Source organism: Taudactylus pleione, unplaced genomic scaffold, assembly GCF_031769625.1.
Source record: "Taudactylus pleione unplaced genomic scaffold, aTauple2 ptg000397bl, whole genome shotgun sequence".
Lineage (NCBI taxonomy): Eukaryota > Metazoa > Chordata > Amphibia > Anura > Myobatrachidae > Taudactylus > Taudactylus pleione.
In genome coordinates, this window is record NW_028284799.1 from 7,513,910 (window position 1) to 7,532,897 (window position 18,988).

General features: G+C 46.0%; 1 protein-coding gene across 1 annotated transcript in view; it reads right to left on the bottom strand.

Moving 5' to 3' along the window:
* Positions 1–18,682, bottom strand: part of LOC148506752 (transmembrane protease serine 11D-like) — a 114,008-nt gene extending 95,326 nt beyond the window's left edge. The window contains exon 1 of the mRNA XM_088446390.1: positions 18,594–18,682. The gene's annotated coding sequence lies outside the window, so the exon portion shown is untranslated. The remainder of the gene's footprint in view (positions 1–18,593) is intronic.
* Positions 18,683–18,988: the final 306 nt, after the last annotated feature.

Below are 18,988 nucleotides of genomic sequence, written 5' to 3' on the forward strand. Positions count from 1 at the left end.
CTCTACGGAGGCAAGATGTCATCCTCATCCTCCTCATCCACCGATTCCTCACCCTCTTCAGTGTGTACATCCTCATCCTCACAAAGTATTAACTCGTCCCCACTTGAATCCACCACCACAGGTCCCTCTGTACCTTCTGGAGGCTGGTCTCCCTGGAAGAGCTGATAATTCATTTTGATGAACATCATCTTCTCCACATTCTGTGGAAGCAACCTCCTACGCCTTTCGCTGACAAGGTTCCCGGCTGCACTAAACACTCTTTCGGAGTACACACTGGAGGGGGGGCAACTCAGGTAAAATAGAGCCAGCTTGTACAGGGGCCTCCAAATTGCCTCTTTTTCCTGCCAGTACAGGTATGGACTGTCTGACATGCCTACTTGGATGCTGTCACCGATGTAATCCTCCACCATTCTGTCAATGGTGACAGTATCATATGCAGTGACAGTAGACATGTCAGAAATTGTTGCCAGGTCCTTCAGTCCGGACCAGATGTCCAAACTTGGTCCTGCCTGCCCTGCATCACCGCCAGCGGGTTGCTTAGGATACCTAAGTTTTTTCCTGGCAGCCCCAGTTGCGGGAGAAAATGAAGAAGGAGCCGTTGACGTGTCACGTTCCGCTTCAGCTGACAGTGTGTTCACCAGCAGGTCTTTGCACCTCTGCAGGCTTGTGTCGGCCGGAAAGAGAGACACCACATAGGCTTTAAACCTAGGATCAAGCACGGTGGCCAAAATGTAGTGGTCTGATTTCAACAGATTGACCACCCTGGAATCCTGGCAAAGCGAATGAAGGGCTTCATCCACAAGTCCCACATGCCGAGCGGAATCGCTCCGTCTTAGCTCCTCCTTCACTTTCTCCAGCTGCTTCTGCAAAAGCCTGATGAGGGGAATGACCTGACTCAAGCTGGCTGTGTCTGAACTGACTTCACGTGTGGCAAGTTCGAAGGGCTGGAGAACCTTGCACAACACGGAAATCATTCTCCACTGCGCTTGAGTCAGGTGCATACCCCCTCCTTTGCCTATGTCATAGGTGGATGTATAGGCTTGTATGGCCTTTTGCTGCTCCTCCATCCTCTGAAGCATATAGAGGGTTGAGTTCCACCGCGTCACAACCTCTTGCTTCAGGTGATGGCGGGGCAGGTTCAAGAGTGTTTGCTGGCGCTCCAGTCTTCGGCACGCAGTCGCTGAATGGCGAAAGTGGCCAGAAATTTTTCGGGCCACCCAAAGCGTCTCCTGCACGCCCCTGTCGCTTTTCAGAAAATTCTGCACCACCAAGTTTATTGTGTGAGCAAAACATGGGACGTGCTGGAATTTGCCCAGATGTAATGCCCGCACAATATTGGTGGCGTTGTCAGATATCACAAATCCCCAGGAGAGTCTAAGTGGGGTAAGCCACTGGGCGATGATTTCCCTCAGTTTCTCTAAGAGGTTGTCGGCGGTGTGCCTCTTACTGAAACCGGTGATACACAGCGTAGCCTGCCTTGTAACGAGCTGGCGTTTCTGAGATGCTGCTACTGGTGACGCTGCTGCTGTTGCTGTGTAAGGTGATACATCTACCCAGTGGGCTGTCACAGTCATATAGTCCTTAGTCTGCCCTGTTCCACTTGTCCACATGTCCGTGGTTAAGTGGACATTTGTACAACGGCATTTTTCAGGACACTGAGGACACTTTTTCTGACGTTTCTGTACAGTCTCGGTATCGCCTGCCTAGTGAAGTGGAATCTAGACGGGATTTGGAACCGGGGACACACTACCTCCATCAATTGTCTAAATCCCACTGCACTAATGGCGGATACCGGACGCACGTCTAACACCAACATAGCAGTCAAGGCCTCAGTTATACGTTTTGCTTCAGGATGACTGCTGTCGTACTTCATCCTCCTCGCTAAGGACTGTTGGAGGGTCAATTGTTTAGTAAAAGTAGTGGTGTTCCTACTTCCTCTCTGGGATGATGAACGACTCCCAGCAGCAGCAACAGCAGCAGCGGCAGCAGTAGGCGTAGCAATGCAGGATCCTCCAGAGGAATCCCGGATAGGAGAGTCAGTCATGCCAGTGACATGGCCTGCAGGACTACTTCCGATCCTGACTAAGGAGGAAATTGACGAGGAGGGAGTTGACGGTGTGGTTTGCAGGCGCTTGGATACAATAGGACAACGGGATTTAGGTGTCCCTGGACTGCTTACGGTCTTAGCCAAAGTTTCTGAACTTGACCGTAACTTTTTATGAACGCGCTGCAGGTGCCGTATAAGGGAGGATGTTCCTAGGTGGTTGACGTCCCTACCTCTACTTATTTCACCTTTACATATGGTACATATGGCAAGACAGTTGTTGTCCGGATTTGGATAGAAATATTGCCAGACCAAAGAGGTGGAATGTTTGGTCTTCTGCCCAGGCATGACCGTGATGGGCTTTTTCATCCCACGGACAACAACTGTCTCCCCCGGAGCCTGATTTAAACAAACCACATCACCATCAGAATCCTCCTCGCCAACTTCCTCCTCAGCGCCAGCTACACCAGTATCCTCATCCTGTTGTACTTCAACAGTGACATCTTCAATTTGCATATCAGCAAGTGGACTGTGGGTGCTCCTTTCAGCACTTGCAGGGGGCGTGCAAATGGTGGAAAGAGCCACCTCTTCCCGTCCAGTGCTGGGAAGGTCAGGCATCGCAACCACCACCACACTTGGACTCTCCTTGGGGATTTGTGATATCTTCTTAGAAAGCACAGTTCTTCGCTGTGCTTTTGCCAGCTTAACTCTTTTGATTTTTTTAGTGGGAGGAGGGCTTCCATCGTCATGTGAAGCTGAACCACTAGTCATGAACATACTAGGGATCGACCTTAGCCGTTCCTTGCCACTCCGTGTCGTAAATGGCATATTGGCAAGTTTACGTTTCTCTTCAGCTGATTTAAATGTCTTTTTCAAGGTCATTTTCCTGAACTTTGCCATTTGGGATTGTATGTGCCCTCTACTATGACATTGGGCATCGGCCTTGGCAGACGATGTTGATGGCATGTTATCGTCTATGTCATGACTAGTGGCAGCAGCTTCAGCACTAGGAGTAAGTGGTTCTTGATCTTTCTCTATTTTATTTTTATCGGAGAAAGTTTGGTCCTCCATTTATGTTATATCGATTTGATATATACGTGCGGCTAAACACAGAAAATAATTTTTTTTTTGGTTTGGACTGGAGTGTACTTTCGGGGGTTACAGCACCCTTTAACGGTCAAGCCAGCCGGCCCTTTACTTATGACACAGGCGCACGCTTGGCACTACTTTGTTGATGTACGTGCGGCTACTGCGCACACAATTCACAAACACAGAAAATAATTTTTTTTTTGGTTTGGACTGGACTGTACTTTCGGGGGTTACAGCACCCTTTAACGGTCAAGCCAGCCGGCCCTTTACTTATGACACAGGCGCACACTTGGCACTACTTTGTTGATGCACGTGCGGCTACTGCGCACACAATTCACAAACACAGAAAATAAAAATTTTTTTGGTTTGGACTGGAGTGTACTTTGGGGGTTACAGCACCCTTTAACGGTCAAGCCAGCCGGTCCTTTACTTATGACACAGGCGCACGCTTGGCACTACTTTGTTGATGCACGTGCGGCTACTGCGCACACAATTCACAAACACAGAAAATAATTTTTTTTTTGGTTTGGACTGGAGTGTACTTTCGGGGGTTACTGCACCCTTTAACGGTCAAGCCAGCCGGCCCTTTACTTATGACACAGGCGCACGCTTGGCACTACTTTGTTGATGCACGTGCGGCTACTGCGCACACAATTCACAAACACAGAAAATAATTTTTTTTTTGGTTTGGACTGGAGTGTACTTTGGGGGTTACAGCACCCTTTAACGGTCAAGCCAGCCGGCCCTTTACTTATGACACAGGCGCACGCTTGGCACTACTTTGTTGATGCACGTGCGGCTACTGCGCACACAATTCACAAACACAGAAAATAATTTTTTTTTTGGTTTGGACTGGAGTGTACTTTCGGGGGTTACAGCACCCTTTAACGGTCAAGCCAGCCTGCCCTTTACTTATGACACAGGCGCACGCTTGGCACTACTTTGTTGATGCACGTGCGGCTACTGCGCACACAATTCACAAACACAGAAAATAATTTTTTTTTTGGTTTGGACTGGAGTGTACTTTGGGGGTTACAGCACCCTTTAACGGTCAAGCCAGCCGGCCCTTTACTTATGACACAGGCGCACGCTTGGCACTACTTTGTTGATGCACATGCGGCTACTGCGCACACAATTCACAAACACAGAAAATAATTTTTTTTTTGGTTTGGACTGGAGTGTACTTTGGGGGTTACAGCACCCTTTAACGGTCAAGCCAGCCGGCCCTTTACTTATGACACAGGCGCACGCTTGGCACTACTTTGTTGATGCACGTGCGGCTACTGCGCACACAATTCACAAACACAGAAAATAATTTTTTTTTTGGTTTGGACTGGACTGTACTTTCGGGGGTTACAGCACCCTTAACGGTCAAGCCAGCCGGCCCTTTACTTATGACACAGGCGCACGCTTGGCACTACTTTGTTGATGCACGTGCGGCTACTGCGCACACAATTCACAAACACAGAAAATTATTTTTTTTTTGGTTTGGACTGGAGTGTACTTTCGGGGGTTACAGCACCCTTAACGGTCAAGCCAGCCGGCCCTTTACTTATGACACAGGCGCACGCTTGGCACTACTTTGTTGATGCACGTGCGGCTACTGCGCACACAATTCACAAACACAGAAAATAATTTTTTTTTTGGTTTGGACTGGAGTGTACTTTGGGGGTTACAGCACCCTTTAACGGTCAAGCCAGCCGGCCCTTTACTTATGACACAGGCGCACGCTTGGCACTACTTTGTTGATGTACGTGCGGCTACTGCGCACACAATTCACAAACACAGAAAATAATTTTTTTTTTGGTTTGGACTGGAGTGTACTTTCGGGGGTTACAGCACCCTTAACGGTCAAGCCAGCCGGCCCTTTACTTATGACACAGGCGCACGCTTGGCACTACTTTGTTGATGCACGTGCGGCTACTGCGCACACAATTCACAAACACAGAAAATAATTTTTTTTTTGGTTTGGACTGGAGTGTTCTTTCGGGGGTTACAGCACCCTTAACGGTCAAGCCAGCCGGCCCTTTACTTATGACACAGGCGCACGCTTGGCACTACTTTGTTGATGCACGTGCGGCTACTGCGCACACAATTCACAAACACAGAAAATATATTATTTTTTTAGCACTTGGGGGGAGCACCTCTGATGGACAGAGCACCCCCTGGACAACACTACAGCACCCCTTTAGGACTGGGACACTGCACAGGACTTTGGAGTGGACACAGCCCCTATGGAGAACTGACTGCACAACACAGTCCAGCCAGCCCCTATGGACTTTGAAGTAGTGGACACAGCCCCTGTTAACAACAGCAGCACAGCACAACACAGCCAGCCCCTATGGACTTTGAAGTAGTGGACAACAGCAGCACTACACTACACTACACTACACAGCCCTAACTCCCACCCTCCCTCTTCACTGTCCACAGCCGAGTGAGAAAATGGCGCCGACGCGGGTACCTTATATAGGATCCAAAACCCGCGAGACTCGGAAGGCGGGATGATGACGTTTTGCCTCGATTTCAGATCCGAGTCAGGCGGGAAAAGTCGAGCCTGATTCGGATCGGACTCGGATCGGGGGGGCTCGGGGGGGTTCGGATTTCAGAAATCCGAACCCGCTCACCCCTAATGCAGATGAGCAGGCACCAGTGGGCGTCCCTATGGTTAGGTAAGCTTTAGAACTATTAGCATATTTTCGCAGCTGCAATCCATACGAAATTGCAGCTCGCATTAGCGTCCATCTCTGAATCAGGCTCTGAGAGCACTAGCAGCAGACATGCTGGGAATGTGTGCCAAATTCAACATCATTGGCTTGACTTGCTGGGAGAGTCTAGAGATAGGTTAACCAGAGTAAATGGCTGATAGGGGAGCAGGTACCTTTGAATTGTGTTGTCCATCAAAGAAAAGTAGACCAGGGGCCAAATCGAATTGCAGAAGCCAGGATGATTCCGGTGATATAGTCACCAAATTTAAATTGGCAATTAGTGTAAAGGCAAAACAGTTTATAATCATGCTTACCTACTCTTTCAGAATCTCCGGGAGACTCACAAATTTTAGGGGAGTCCCCTGAGCTCCCAGAAGAGTGGGTTGCTCCTAGTGAAGTGGGCAGGATGAAGAGAGTAATGCCAGAATAGAGTATCTGTGGAGAGGGGGCAATACTAATATGATGTAATTGTATGATAATCGCGTCATTTGACCCTGCCCTCTCTTCTCAGATGCACTATGCACAGCATTTTGATGTGAGGGGCAGGGTCTAATGAATCAAATAGTTAGGCCCCGTCCCCATTAGCTGTCACCTACCTCTCCTAACTGGGTTTCTCCTGGGGAGGAGATTATAAAAGTCAGTTAATATGATTATAATGCCCAGGGACGGTGCAAGGGTTCTTGCCGCCATAGGCAAACGGTTAGCCTACTGCCCCCCCCCCCTTTCTCGCATCAACACCACCACCAATTACCCACTTCCCAGACAGTAAAGTGAAAGTGCGGAAGCTGTATAAGTTTCCCAGCAGCCTGTCTGCATTGAGTACAATAAGGATGCCTCTGTCAGTGGCACCCCCCCAGATTGCGGTATACATTTTTATTTATACATATATTTATTTATGGGCGGCATATGGACAAACGATCATCTTTGCTAGCTGTCCATTGTGAGGATTGGACCACATAATAAAATTTTACTTTCACGGTGTATGTTGTGCTTATTTACGTATTGCTTTGGTTGTGGAACTATAAGTGCCAGTAGGCCCGTAATGCCCCGCATGCTGGTATTTGTGGTTCTCCAAATACCAGCATTGCTGGGATTTGTACTTCCACAACTAAAGACAATATTTAACCATTGATTTTACAGTACACACTAACACTATCAACCCAGCACCCACCGCGCTAGGGTGCCGGGGATAGCCCTGGGCTATCAGCCTGGGACAGGGGTGCCCTGAAGAGGGGGATCCCTTTATTGGAGGGTTCCCCAACTCCCCAGGGATCCCTGGCCTGGGCTGACTAGTGGTCAGGCCTGAAGCTGCGGCTGGGGAGCCTGGTGAAAGGGCTCCCTTGGCTGTGGCTTCAGTCCCCCACTAGAAAAGGTCTGGAGCTGGTTTTAAATATTCGGGGGACATCACGCCATTTTTTTTCTCTGTATATTTAAAACTAGGTCTGGCCCTGCTGCCTGGTGCTGGGTCTTAAATTACGGTGGAACCCTCTTCATTTTGTTCCCCATAATTTTAGGAACCAGGACTAGCTGGCAAGTCTGGGGCTGGTTATGCTTTTATAAAATAAAAACGCTTTATATTAGGTATACAGGCAGAAACATACAGAAATCTCACTTATCTGTGTATGTATCTGCCAAACTCATAGCTCAGGAGGTGGTCTATTTGAAACTTCTATTTCACAGTGAGTTGCTACAATCTCACACGAGATTGAAAACTCGATTCTTAGTAAATTTGCAAGTTGCTTCTTTTTCATGTAAAGTACTTGCAATCTCACATGAGTTTTAACAGTGAAAAGACAGAACTCACTTCAAACTCACTCGATTTTGTCTTTAGTAAATTTGCGAGATGAAAAACATGCCTAAACTCACGTGAGTTTGCAAACTCACCCAAACTCGCCCAAACTCGAAGCTTAGTAAATTTACCCCCTGGTGTTCAGTATGAGCAGCGGTTCTTGATTGTATAATTGCACCGACAGGTCTACTCTACACCAAGGGCGAAATCACTGCACGGGGCACGGAGCATGGTTCCAGTTTGTGCACCTCCGGAGAAAGATTGATTGCGGAGTGGAAGTGACGGGTCCTGGTGTACTGATGATGAGAGACACGGTTCATGCAGATTGTTTTTTATGGACACAGCAGTGGCAGAAATGAAAAGTAGTGCACCCACCCAGTGGGGTACGGCCAGCAGAATCACAGTACTTGTTTACAAAGTGGGCTACGGCCCAAGGAGTCAGAGTGCACAATCTTATTCACCTTACACCGCACATAGTGCCCCTGATTCACATTATTCCATAAAGTAGTGTCTCTTATTTATGTTACGTCACACAGTAGTGCCCCTTTTACACAATGCCCACAGTAGTGACCCTTTTACACAATGCCCACAGTAGTGCCCCTTTTACACAATGCCCACAGTAGTGACCCTTTTACACAATGACCACAGAAGTGACCCTTTTACACAATGTCCACAGTAGTGACCTTTATACACAAAGCCCACAGTAGTAATGCCCCTTATACAATGCCCACAGTAGTAGTGCACTTATACAATGCCCACAGCAATAGTGTCCCTTACACAATGCCCCCAGCAGTGTTGTGCCTTACACAATTCCCCCAGCAGTGGTGTCCCTTACACAATGTCCCCAGTAGTGGTGCCCCCTATGCAGTCCCCTTAGTAGTAGTAGGACCTCCTATGCAGTGCCCCCAGTAGTAGTATGCCCCCCACTAGTATACCCCCCATTAGCAGGCCCCCCCAGTAGTTTGCCCCCAGTAGTATGCCCCCCCAGTAGTATGCCCCCCAGTAGTATGACCCCATAAGCAGGCCCCCAGTAGTATGCCCCCCCTGTAGTATGCCCCCCATTAGCAGGCCCCTCCAGTAGTATGCCCATTAGCAGGCCCCCAGTAGTATGCCCCCCAGTAGTAGGCCCCCCCAGTAGTAGGCCCCCCCAGTAGTATGCCCCCATAAGCAGGCCCCCAGTAGTATGCCCCCCAGTAGTAGGCCCCCCAGTAGTAGTCCCATGCCCCCCTGTAGTAGGCCCCCCAGTAGTATGCCCCCATAAGCAGGCCCCCAGTAGTAGGCCCCCCAGTAGTAGGCCCCCCCAGTAGTAGGCCCTCCCCAGTAGCAGGCCCCTCCATTAGCAGGCCCCCATATGCTCTGCTGCCACGTGACGAGAAGGGAGCCGGAAGATGGAGCTCCTGAGTGAGCTCCAGCCGGCTCCCTCCGTGCAGCAGCCAATGAGAGTCTGTGTGACTCTCATGGGCTGCTGTAACAAACACACAGCTGCCGCTGGCGGCTGTGTGTTTGTTCTGTGTAGAGCAGACCGCTATCACAGCGGTCTGCCCTACACTTGAGGAGCCCTGATGTCGGATTCTCTAGCAAGAATCCAACATCAAGCGGCCGCCGTTCGGCCCCGATCGGGGATCCGAGTCAGGCGGGGAACACCCGAACAGGGTTCGGGTGGATTCGGATCCCATATGTTCGGAGCGGTTCGGATTCCACAGAATCCATACCGCTCATCTCTAATTTAAACATACATTACTGTGCAGAGACCCTTTTACACTTAAAAGCCCACAGAGCCTGATTCAGAGGTGGACACAGTGTCGATGTTTGTGCAGTTGAGCGATTATTTGATACTCCACATGTGTGTAAAGTCTGGGAGGTGGCCTGGAAGGAAAACAAAAAAAGGGCGTCTTATGGGTGTGTTATGGGAGGGTCGCGGGCATATCAGTGAACACAGCTGAGCTCTCAAACACAAAGCCGCAGCCACAGAGGCCATGTTTAGAGAAAGTTTAGAAGAAGACACTGCGCCAGCCACAGGGCGCCGTAAATGTCGATGGTCATCGCGATGGTGCGCTGATGGTGGAGTGTCTGCTCGCAATTACAGAAGGGGAAGACTGAAACTAGTATTCCCATATTATCGCAGCGGCAAATTCAATAAGCTGCGCATGCATTAGCGTCCACTTCTGAATCAGGCCCCGAGAGAGGAGAAAGGAGGACTGGTGCATATGTGAGAAGTGAGAAGTGTAAAAGGAGCTACGTTCTACATACTTGAATTTCACTAGTAATGTTTGTATGCTGCAAGCAATTTATTTAGCTAGATGATCAGGTATTTTGAATTTAAACAGGAATCAGCTAGGCAGAGAAAGCGTTTCTACGATGGGTGCAGGTTGTGCAGTGCCAATGGGTCCCGAACCACACACCCTACCCCCATTCACTATATTCACCTCTTTCCGTCAGCACCACAGATATCATTGGGAACATGATATTGAGCTCTGCACATGCTCACTACAGAAATCACTGGGAAACTGTTGAAGACTCTGGCACAGATTCAGTGTCTGCTCTGGACATCCATAAGTGAGAGAGGGGGAGAGGCCGCAGAGAGACCTACCCAAATTTTGCTCTGTTCTGGCCTGAATAATGCCACTGTATTTTATTGTGTGAATAACTAGGCAACAGAATGTTCTGTACAAGGTGTGACTAGTACAAGATCTATTTGTGCAAATCCAGCCCTAAAGTTATGGTACAGCTAAATAAGGTTAACTATAACACTCTACATGACAGACTTGTTTAATTGATTTTTCATATTAGGGAACAGCCATCTGGTGTTTCTTGCTTCATTATTTTTAAACTAGTTAGCAGCCCATTAAAATGACAGGACATTGTTGTGCCCGCAAAAAGTCCCGTTTGAGCGCTGAAAGTGGTTGCTTTTCGGTAATTTCTGCTCGGCAGCACAGGAGCCTACGAGTAGAAATGTCAGCGCCAGCGGTTGTGCACGCCCCTACGGAGCAACAATTGAATTGCGCTGTCCCCTGTATAGTGCTGCACCCTGTATAGTTCTATCCACCCAAACGACCTGCCCTCTTTATATTGCTGTCCCTTGTATAGTGTTGCCTCCCTGTATAGCGTTGCATCCTTGTATTGTGCTGCCCCCTGTATGGTGCTGTCCCCTGTATAGTTCTATCCACCCAATAGACCTGTCCTCTGTATAGTGCTGTCCCTTGTATAGTGTTGCCTCCCTGTATAGTGCTGTCCCCTGTATCGTGCTATCCACCTAATAGACCTGTCTGAGCGGAGCAAAAATGAAATTGGTTTGTCGGGCGCCATCTAGTGGCCGCCCACACGCAACATACTTGAATTTCCCCCATAGAGGTGAGGAGCAGCATTAGCCTGAACATTGTCGCGGTCATGAAAAGTCCCGTTTGAGCACTCAAATGGGTAACTTTTCGGTCATTTCTGCTCGCCAGCTCGGGGGCTGCAAGTAGAAATGTCAGAGGCGGCGGCTGTGCACGGTCAAATGGAGCAACAATTGAAATGCTCTGTTGGGCGCTATCCAGTGGCCGCCGGTGCACAACACACTTGAATTCCCCCCTAGAGGTGAGGAGCAGTGTTAACCTCATATATATATATATATAGAGAGAGAGAGAGAGAGAGAGAGAGAGAGAGAGAGAGAAAGAGAGAGAGAGAGAGATGCACTAAAGGGACACCGGTCCTCATTCTGAGGCGGTCGCAAGAAGCGACCGCTCGTTCTGAATGAGGGCGGCCGCTTCTTTATTTTAAGTGCGGCCTCCTGGTCGCTAGCTAAGCTGTGGGTTACCACCCACAGCTTAGCGACTGACCAGAGAGATGGTCGCGATGGTCAAGACCATCGCGACCATCGGGGCTTGCGACGAGACCCTAAGGTTGGGTCTCGGCAACCGCAAGCCCCAGGGAGCTCCCTGCTCTGTTCGAGCAGGAAACTCCTCACTGACATCACTGCTGATGTCAGTGCGGCCGCCCACAAAACAACAGGTGTTCGCTTGGGAATGCCTCCGTTTGTGTAGCCACCCCCCGCCCCGCCTACAAAACGGGTCGAGCTGTCGATCACCATCGACAGCCGCCCCTTTTGTAGTGAGCTCCGGAGCGAGAGAAATTCTCTCTCGCTCCGGGGCTTTGCGCACACGCAGTGCGGCCGTTGCGCGGGCGCAGGGCCCTAACATCGATCCGGTTGCGAGCGCTCAGCGCTTGCTACCGAGTCTGAATGAGGTCCACATACTTTTTCAAATGAAGTGGAATCTTTTTCTCCCAGGCAAGAAAGCTATAGCTGAATGTGATAACATGATATGCTACTTACATAAGAGTTTTTTTTTTTTTCCTATAATCAGTAACCCACTTTTGGACAACCCCTCCTTTGTATAACCTGCCACCCTTACCTAGAAAATGTGGAAACTCCCTGTACATGAATCCTGCAGTTGGATCGTGTCCCAACCTGCTCATTCTCCCAGCTGAAATAAAAGTACTACAAGTAGCCAATAGCTCTTCAACTCCTTTAATAGAGCTCTACTGAAGAGGTACACACAGAATTGGCTCTTGACATGAGGCAATGGGCAGTTCTCAGAGGGGGGAGGGGGGAATTATATTAAGAAGGGATTTCTAATAACTTTAATTTTGTAGATCTAAGATATAGGTGCTGACATAGCTGAGACTAGTTTGTATACAGACTCTACGCTGCAGCATTACCAATGAGTGGCAATATTCTGAATCTGTCTATAGATTATATTTAATTATGAGGAAGCTGTGCAGTCAAAAGAGCAGATACCTTTATTTCTGTAAATGCAAACATGCATAAACATTCCTAATATTATGGAACACTCTTATTAAATTAAAGTGAAGAAATCACAATATATATGCACATAAATGTTACCCCTCATTAAGCAGAGTAAATTCCCATTTAGGAGACGTGTCTGTTTTAACTTTTTATTTAATTGTTTACCTAGATGAATGTTATATTCTTTGTTATTTGTTTTTGTTTGGTAGCGTAGTGAAGTAAATATCTATGAATAGTATGGGCCCAACATAAAAAAACACAAGACAAAAAGCGGTAAAACTCACTTTACCATGTTTCACAAATAGTTTCTTTCACACAAGCTCTGTAGAAATTATAGATCCTGGAACAAAGGTACATAGACGCTGATTCAGAGATGGACGCTATTCACGCAGCCACCATCCTCTTTGTACACAGCGGCTGTGCAAATTCTGCAAAAGCAGCAGGAGGTGTCGGAATCAGTATGGCCGGCGGTTCAAATCCTGACAGCGGCTGCCCGACACAGGAGGAAATCCTGATCGTCTAGAGAGGTAAGTATAACTAATCGAATCCCCCCCCCCTAACCCTAACCCTCCCTTAGGAGGAGGGGGAGGTAAGTATAACTAATCGAATCCCCCCCTCCCTAACCATAACTCTCCCCTCCCCAGTGCCTAACCCTAATCCCCCTCTAAGTGCCTAAACCTAACCCCCCCTTCCCCGCCGCCTAACCCTAAGTCCCCTGGGGTGTGCCTAACCCTATCCTGCTCCCGGGGGTGCCTTACCCTAACACCCCTTCCCCTAGCCTAACCCTAACCTCCCGGGGGGGGTTGCCTAACCCTAAGTCCCCCCGGGAGCCCTAAACCTAACCCTCCCCCTCCCCCGTGGCTGTCCTCTGCAGCGCCCGGCATCCATTTGATCGGGATGCCGGGCACCGGTCTCCCGGCGTAGGTAATATGACAGGTGTCGGGATTTCGACGCCTGTCATTTAACCCTTGCCGGGATTAAGCAGTCGGGAAGCGGGCGGTCGGCATTGCATCCGCCGGCTTCCCGACTGCCTCCCGGAGGTGTCTTATGTAAAAAGACGCCCACTGTTGGTTTCTCTGATCTGATGCTGCGTCCGAAGACCAAGTCATTGGATCAACTTCATGACCATTGGACATGTGAGTAACTCTTACGGTGAAATCATGTTTCCTAGCCAGTAAACTGTGTCCAAGGAAGCAGCCGCTGGCTTTGGCACGTCCAAATATTTGGGCCAACAAGTTCCGGTTTTCTAGAACGCAGGCCGTCACCGCCCCCAAACATCAGCAGCTGTCAATCATGTCATTATATTACAGTAGGAGAAGGTTCCTTGGTTTGTTTTTTCTCTTCTCCATATATAGAAATATATCCCTGAAAGAGATTTTGAAATTGCCCCAAAAGAAAATTTATTTGAAATCTAGATGGAGGAATCTGTTTATAACATCATATCAGGATTGCCCTGTTTATTGAGAAACACTACAACTTTAAATGGAGAGAGTGGGAGAAAAAAGAAACCTTTTCCATGCCTGATGCGTAACTGGTGAGTGGATGTTATACACAGTTTTGGATGACATAGAAGCATCTACTATGGAAAAGCTTTCCCTAGTCTAACTGTTGATAAAACAACCAATAAACATAATGCACTGCAAGTGAAATTACCCATAAGGATTGAATTTGAGGTTTATTGGGGAAACAAGTATCTAAGATAATTTACCTCTTTTCCAATGCCTCTATTTGACTCCTCTCTTGCCTTGATTCATTATTCTGTACTGCTCATTGCTTTAAAATGTACTCTTCTCGATCTTGGTCTTAGGAGATGACCGTGAGTGTTTGGACCTGGTTAGTGCACTCACTTTTACGCCTGAATCTAACCATGTACAGTACTTACCGAAACGGCTTATTTTCAATAATTCTCTTATATGTTACCATTGTTACAATTGCTTTTACTCATCTATGAAGCCACAATAAAATAATTTGGAAAACAGAAATGACAGATAAGTGCATTTATTTATTTGTTTACAATGTTGAATGGTAATTGCAATGTGCAGTTTGTCATTACTGAAAACTAGGACCTTTTCCAAACCTCTAAAACTTGGGGATGTCCATAAAAATAAGAGGCTGATGGCAATTACATTTATTTTATATTGTGTACACACACTTTTGTTTCATGAAATTTTTATTGCAAGCTTGTTGTTCAAATGACTCTCAAGCAGCTGTAAACATAGCTCTGATTTCTTTGATAGTTGCATAGCCGGCTTTTCTGGGGCTTACTGAATATAGAGGGCGTGTTCTTACTACTTTCAGGCTGACTAGGTCTTTTTGTGTGTGTCCTAACGCCATCTAAATTGGGTGAGTTGTACCTTTGTAAAGGTGCCCATCCTACCAAAGCTGCATCATTTTATTATAGATTACCTAAGGCTATCAGAGTTGTATAATATGTCCTACTCAGAATGTAATACTATAAATCTAGCTAATATTTGAATTTAGGATAAAGACAACAGCGTTCCTTTTACTTTGGTAATATGATCTTCCTAACTGTGATAGCTTGCATCTTAGTACAGCATGAATAGAGTACAGTATATCCTTTGCTGGGGCGAAACTGGCCATTGTACTTGCTGATGTCTTGTACCAAAGCATGTGGATGATTGTTTGTTTACTGGGTGGTGTTATATTAACAATTGTCAACAGCAAATAGCTTAATGGACCTGCTATACAAAAGATGACAAAGGATAATATGCTACCCAGTACTCTGTTACCACATAGGTCATTTTCAGTTATAAAATAGGGTTTTTACAAGACAGAGCCCTACGTGAGTCTAATATCCAGCATCATATTACAAATGACTCACAGCTTATTCAATATGAGGAATAGCATAATATTTTGTATGTTCATGTATTTATTTTCTGGATTTGGCTCTGTTAAGAGGGGTATACATGGCTCAGTTAATGGCTACATGGCTCAGTTAAGAGGGGTATACATGGCTCAGTTAATGGCTACATGGCTCAGTTAAGAGGGGTATACCTATACGTGATGTTCATAAGTTTCATTTGGGATAATTCATAATAAGGATGAGAAATCTAACAATTTAAATCCAGAACTGGTTATTCCACCTGTAGCTTCATCATAAGGTTATACTGTCACTATACGTTATATTGGGAATACCATACCCTCCAATGTTTCATAGAGAAAACCTGGTACAGGGGCGTGGCCACGTTCACAAGGGGGTGTGGTTACATTTAAGGGGGCATGTCCACGGGGCTGTACATGGGGGCTGGAGGCAGCTGGCACTGACTAGGCTTTGACTTCTGATCACCGGCGCTGGCGTCATTACACTACAGACCACCAGGGAGGACGGAGCGGTGCCGCCTGTCACTCAGCAGCTCTGCGGGAGTAATGTGTCCCAGCAGCGCTGCTAAAGAATTCAGGAGATTGTACCCCACCGGTACAAAACGGTACAGCCCCTGTTGCCAGTACAGACCTTTTAAAAACTGTACTGTACCGGCTAAATCGGTATAGTTAGAGGGTATGGAATACCTCTCTTTATGCATGGTTTAGGGACAGAATAGCTTTGATAAATTGGCCCCTTACATCTTAAATACAGTCAGAATGTGTTCTCAGATATTATAATAGAATTAACTCTATATTACTGATTTCCAGTATTAAAATAACTGTTTCCTTATCTAAAATATGTAATTATCATACCATAGTTTGTTATTGTTGATTCTGATTCATAAACTCTATTGCTGACAACTAACAATTTACAAATGATCCTCCACGGGTCTAAAGCTCACAGCAGTTGTCCGAGTGTAAAGGTATAACAAGTTTTATTGGCTACAGACCATTGGTTTTAAGTGGGACTTTTATTTTGATGTATGTTTTGCTATACATACTGTAGGTATAACACCACTACACTTAGGACATGCTATACAGTAATGTTATATAATGGCTGTAATTGATATTACATATTTGCAATAAATATTTATCAATTAGATATTTTTCCGACACTGCCTGGGTTTTCTCTCTGTATCGCTCTTTCCTCCTGTATCTCAGTTTCCTCCTCTCTCTCTTCAGCGCTCCCCCCATTGATTTTATTGCTGTTTCTTATAAGCAGGTGACAAAGCTTTACATGGAAACACCTAATTTGACATTTGACAAATGCAATATTAAGATATCTTCTGATCCAAATTAACAAAATGGGTGTTACCACGCAGCTATGCCTGTACTAGTCCATAAGGTACAAACCTTACTAACATTTACACATCAAGTTCTTGTTCACAGTGGAACTTAAAACTATTCCATGAAAAACTAGACGCTACGTATTGTTTTATATGTCATAATATCTTTATCTATTCACTTGCAATTTGTTTCCCTTTTACACACAGTTCACACTAGCTCCCACCCTCCTTTCTATACTCTCAAAGTACCCAAAATCTTCTGCTTCACCACCACCTGATGTTGTCCCAAATGAGAGTACTGCAAATAGGATACCTGGAGCCCAATGACACTGTTTGATCATAAAATGTTACAATCAGCCTTGTAGCACCTTCAAAAATTAATCTCTAAGAACAGAGACATGTCTAATGCTGGGCATACACGGCCAGATAAAATGTCTGTCAGACCGACAGACATTTTATCTAGCATCCTGCCAGCTGCAGATGTCGCCGGCATACACTGAGATTTCTCTCAGTGTATTTGGCAGACATCCGCGCTCCGCCCCTGGGGGAGGAGACATTTCCCTGTTCCTTCCGTAGGAAGGAACACAGGAAATGTCTGTCTGTTGGCCGCGGCTGGGCATACACTGCCCGATGCGGCCGACAGTTTACCGGTAAATATCGCATCGGACGGGCATGCTGGACAATCCGGCATGCCCGACCGAGCAATATTTAACCCTCGGTCGCCCCCCCACACGCTACAATTATCGGGGCGATCCACCGATATCAGGCGGATCGCCCTGATTGTAGCGTGTATGGCCAGCATAACAAGTGTAATTTACAGTAGTTTAAAAATGTTTGTCAAATATTTAATTATTCTAAATTACCTACGTGCTATAAAAAATTTATATTGTAATACATATTTTTTAATTCAGCACAGGAGCTTAGAAAATGCAACATTATTTACAATTACATTATATAAAGATTTTCTTCTTGCAGCTATTGCCGGTCATTGTAAACCGACACTTGATTTATGATGGAACCTTTTATTCTAAATATGTTGCTAAATTTGAAATGTCTTATCCACGCCCATTTTATAAGAAGTAAGCCAAAATTCAGAACTAAGTTTGAGCTCAAAATGTATTGCAAGTAAAAGTATCAAGAGAAATAACAGTTCTCTATTACTAGCAAATTCTTGTGATGCTGCTGTTGCGGCAACCGCAGGAGACAGTGGTGTTATTGTCGCCAATAACCACATTTGTTTGTCAAGATGATTTAAAAAGATCCCCTTTCGCTGTTTGATAAATATATCCCTAAGTTTCAGTTACCTAGTACCTGTATCTCGGTTGTTTATCTGTGTACGACCTTGCCTGATCCCTCCACTTTGATTGAACTCTATCAGCCCTGACCTTTAGCTTCGTTCTGACGTTGGTTCTACCTGCGTTATATTTTATACTTTGATTTCAAATATGATTCCTGACCATGGAGAGGTTGAGCTTGCCTTCCTCCTCTATGTGTCAATATTCTCACCCTAAACACCAAAACTCTGTGCAGAAAACAGAGTATTGATGAACATTGAGATAAAGACCTGCTTTAGGTGAAGACCACATTTAACCTGGTTATTGATGTTCACAGAAAGAGTTCTGAGTAGGCTGGTGTCAGATCGTGGCTGTGAAATGGAAAGTATGTGTCAAGATTAATGATTGAAAAGAACAATATTATGTGAATTTCTTAAAAAAAAAAAAAAGTACAAATTGGACAGGAAATTTTTGAAAATCCTTATGTCCTCTTTTTCTATATTAGTTTAATTTATATTTAGTGTGATACTATTTAATTCTCCACATTTAATAAATGTTCCTCTTTGCCTTCAAGTGGATATCATTGTTTTTACTACCCAGATGCACTTCTGTGGAGATCTTATCCTCAATAATTATTTGCTGAGACTTCAGACCGAACCCCTAGACTTGTAGACGTTACAAAGCAGCCCAGTCATTGACACATATACAGTATGTTGGACATTTAAAATAGTACTCACATCAATCTTAGCACCCGAAATGTCCTGTTCTGAATGCGGTGTGGTCTCTTCCCAGCAAGCACACTCCTCCATCTATCCTGAGCTCTGGCTTCTAATGCTGCTTCAGGAAATGATGCTCAAATCGATAATAATAGCAATCATCAGAGCAATGTATATAGAGCACCTGCTCTAATAATGACCTTAATTTGTGTACCTTTCCAGGCTGTAATGCAGTCAGTTGACACACACTGAAAAATATTTACTTAGACATTTCATTTGTACTGTACTTTACTGCTATTTAGTGGCACGGATGAGCCTGTATACAATGACCTATATAATGATTATTTATATGTATGTGGTAACAAAGACATTTCCAGCCTATTCTTCTTATGTTTCATTGAATCCATTGGATGATA